General features: G+C 43.0%; 1 protein-coding gene across 2 annotated transcripts in view; it reads left to right on the top strand.

Annotated features, from left to right (window-relative positions):
• GALK2 (galactokinase 2) overlaps nucleotides 1–4200 on the top strand; it is a 146099-nt gene that overhangs the window by 6620 nt on the left and 135279 nt on the right. The gene's annotated exons all lie outside the window — the stretch shown is intronic.

The following is a 4200-nucleotide window of genomic DNA, read 5'->3' as shown; positions in this document are numbered from 1 at the left end:
CCCCCCCCCCCCCTCATCACCCCAAACAACCTGCCCGCAACAAACAAACAAACAAAATCTTTAGTATATGCATTCTTTTACACAAATCATGGAATCTATGAATTGCCACTTAGGGAGTTAATATGCTGCCAGTATTTAGCCACGGAATAACAATAGCTTAGTGATACCTAGTGGACAATCTTTTCATTTGAGGGCATATTGCAGATACTTTGTAGAAATAAGTCATTCTGACTCAGATTTTCTAAGATTGCTTTGCCTCCCCCTTTGCTGTTTCTAATTTTTACTCTTCCCGCCCCTTAACTTTTTTCTTTACTATTAAGTTTTCAATTTCTCCCTACTTCCTGGTATATGATCATCATGTGACAGTTGATAAAATAACTTACTAAAACTTGCAAGTGCTTTTTCACCCTTAAACCAGCAAACAGTGGGCCTTTAGTTACCAGAAAGAAACACAATTTTTGATTATGGAGACTAGCACTGCTTTAGACTACTTGTGAATGTCTTTGTTTTTTGCTAATCCTCACCCAAGGATATTTTTTCGAATTGATTTTTAGAGAGAGTGGAAGGGAGGGGGAGAGACAGAGAGAGTTATATTGATGTGAGAGAGCGACATTGATTGGTTGTTCCCCCCCCCCCCCCACTTGACCGGAATCGGTCCCAGGACGCTTCAGTCTATGGGCCAATGCCCTAACCATTGAGCAACCGGCTAGGGCTTGTGAATGTCTTTGGATGTCAGTATATTCTCTTGAGGCCCTTGCATAGTACTGTTGCCCTTACACATTTGAGTGAATTAGGACACTTTGTTAAACACATGCTTCCAGTAAAATTCATGAAGAATTTGTTACATGAAAATAATCTGGCACCTTGTACATAAAACATATCTATGTGTAAATTTCTGTCTTTTGATTTATATGATTTTAATCATAATGGTCAGTATTTGTATAGTTACCCTGTGGGGGAAGGGAAATGGTGGTAACAAGTACTAAAAGTGAAGAATTGTTTATAAAAGTTTCTTAGAGATCTTTACCTATTTTGACTTTAAGTGTTCATTCATGCAACAAATAATTTTTCTGTGCTAGCCACAGAAGAGATCGTAACAGCAGTCAGATAAGTTTGTGCTGTCATTTTCTTGTTTTCACTTGTGCCTGCAATATGATTGTTAGCTTCAAGCAGTGTTTCAGCCACTTATGCATTTTAGTAGGGGTGACTTAGGTTAGATTTAGATAGTGTATCTATAAACCCACCTAGCTGGTCCTGTGTTGCAATATGCTGAAAGGAAAATAAAATGCATGAGATTGTTTTCTTGTGGAACTCCTGTTCTTTCTTCAGGATGCCTCTTCAACTTCAAGGACACATGATCCTCTAAATAAAGGCATTAGTCAACCACATTTTACATTTGGATAAATTTCTTCTCTATTCTTTTTATATAAAAACTAGGAGCCCAGTACATGAATTCATGCACCTTGAAAGGAACTGTGGGCTGCAAGGCTGTGGTGGGCACAGGGGCAGGTCTTGGCCCATCGTCCCTGCCCCTGCTTGGCTCCTCCTGCTGTGGCCCCTGGTCCCCTGTCTACTGGCAGCTCCGCTTCTGCTGCCACTGCTCCCACACGCCAATGGCACCAGCCCCGCTTGCATCTGCTGACAGTGTGGAGCGATTGGGTCCCGCGCCAGCAGTGGGTGCAAGTGGGGCCAGCACTGTCTGTGGGTGCGAGCGGCAGCTGCTGCCCCGATTGCCCCTCAGGAGCAGGGGGAGGTGGAGAAGCCCTCAGGGTCTATCAGGGGCAGCAGCCGCTGCCACTTGCAACCGCTGACAGCACTGAGCAATCAGGACCAGTGCCGGGTGCTGGCAGCGGATGCAAGCAGGGCTGGTGCTGGCAGTGGGTGCAAGCAGGGCCATCATCAGCAGCAGGTGTGAGAGGAAGCTGCCAGCCCCTATCACCCCTCAAGAGCAGGGGGAGGTGGATAAGCTGTGAGGGGCGATCAGAGCCGGCAGCCGCCACTGGCACTAGCTGACGGCACCAGCCACCGGCAGCAGGTGTGAGTGGCGGCTCTGGGGCCCACGGCGGCCCCTGCCGTGACCCCCGGTCCTCTGTCTGCCAGCAGCCCTGCTCCTGCTGCCGCTGCTCCCACACGCTAATGGGACCAGAGCCCGGCACCGGCAGCAGGTGTGAGTGGCGGCTCTGGCACCAACGGCAGGTGTCAGCAACTGGAGGGATCATGGTATGCGGGAGCAAAAGATTTTTAGTAACCACCAGAGGCTTGCCCCGATGACAGAGACTGGTGCCCCACTTTGGTCTGGTGCCCCCGCTCACCTGCTCTCACCTGCTGCACTATCCTGCTGTGGCTGATGCCCGCCAAGTTTTGCACATGCCCCCCTGGTGGTCACACATGTCATAGCAACTGGTTGTTCGGTTGTTCTGCTGTTTGGTCCATTTGCATATTAGGGTTTTATGTATATAGATTAAATAGAAATAGAAGCTCTGATTTTTTTTTCTGCATCCCAATCTTACATGCCCTCTGTATTGTAAAACTACTTTAAATTCCACTGTTTTAGCTTAATTTTTTTTCTTTAAAAGTGGTGTCTCCTCTCTTTTCCTTTCCTTTGGAATTAAATTTTAAATTGTTGGATTATTTTTTTAACGGCTATATCTATACATAATTCTCATACCAAACACTTTACCTGTTTAAAGTTTACAATGAAATGGTTTTTAGTATATTCACAGGATTGTGCAGTTGTTACCATAATCCAAGTTAGAACCTTTTTATCATCCCCAAAAGAATTCTGCATCCCCTAGTCCTAAGCAATCACTAATGTACTTTCTGTTTCTATAGAATTGCTTATTCTGGAAGTTTCAAGTAAATGACATAATATAATATGTAGTTTTGTGACTAGTTTCTTTTACTTAATATATTTTCCAGGTTCACCCATGTTGTAATGTGTTACTAATATGTTATTCCTTTTATGATTGAATAATATTTATTGTATGGATAGACCGCATTTTGTTTATTCATTCATCAGTTGATGGATTGTTTCCACCTTTTGTCTCTATGAATAGTGATGCTGTGTGAATGCATTCTCAATAGGAAAGATTTGGATTATGTAAAAGTATATTCAGGAAAGCCTGGAAATCCCACAATTCCTTTACTCACTATAGTCTCTGATTCCTAATCTGTGCTGCCAATTCTTCCCTTCATAGAAGTTACCCACTTGATTTGTATCCTTGTAAGATTATTTTATCCTAATAATATCTTGTATCCTTGTAATATGGTTACCATTTTATACAAAATGGTATTATTATATTCATATGAGTAGAATCATATTTGTTTTTCTGTCACTTTTTTTTCACTTAACAGTTTTTCTCAGAGATTCTGCCATATCACTGTTTTAAGGACCAAGGTGTTTAATAGTATGACTATCATTATTTATTTAACTGCTAAACTATTTAAGAGTGTATATTTTAGTTTCCAATTTTTCACTCTTACTAGCAATGCTACAGTCAGCATTTTTGTAAATATATCTTTTAGTGTTTTTGTGAATGTCTCTTAAAACTCATTCATGAAATGAAAAAAAGAAGAAGAAGAATGGAATCTTCTTAAAAAACAAAACAAAAACTCATTCATGGAAATGGAATCAGGGCAAAAGGTAATGAACATTTAAAATTTTGATTGTTGCTCAGCTGGCATGCATGGCTCAGTGGTTGAGCAGTGACTTATGAACCAGGAGGTCACGGTTTGATTCCCAGTCAGGGCACATGCGTAGGTTGTAGTCTCAGTCCCCAGTGGGGGGCATGCAGGAGGCAGCTGATCAATGATTTTCTCTCATCATTGATATTTCTATCCCTCTTCATCTCCCCTCCTCTCTGAAATCAAATTAAAAAAAAATCTTTTAAAAATAAAATTTTCGTTGTTTATGCCAAATGGCCCTGCAAAAAAAAAGATGTTATTAGATTGTCTATTTTTTGTTAGTTTTCAGGAGCTTTTATATATTACTAGAGGCCCGGTGCACAAAAATTTGTGCACTCGCGGGGGGAGAGGGGGTCCCTCAGCCCAGCCTGTGCCCTCTCGCAGTCTGGGACCCCTCGGGAGATAGCGCCCTGCTGGCTTAGGCCTGCTCCCGGGTGGCAGAGGGCAGGCCCAATCCCTAGGTGCAGCCCCTGGTTGGGCTCAGAGCAGGGCCGATTGGGGAGTTGGGGGGCCTTC

This window comes from Myotis davidii, unplaced genomic scaffold (genome assembly GCF_000327345.1).
Source record: "Myotis davidii unplaced genomic scaffold, ASM32734v1 scaffold132, whole genome shotgun sequence".
Classification (NCBI taxonomy): domain Eukaryota; kingdom Metazoa; phylum Chordata; class Mammalia; order Chiroptera; family Vespertilionidae; genus Myotis; species Myotis davidii.
Note: the sequence above shows the minus strand (reverse complement) of the source record. Positions and strands in the feature narration are given on the sequence as shown.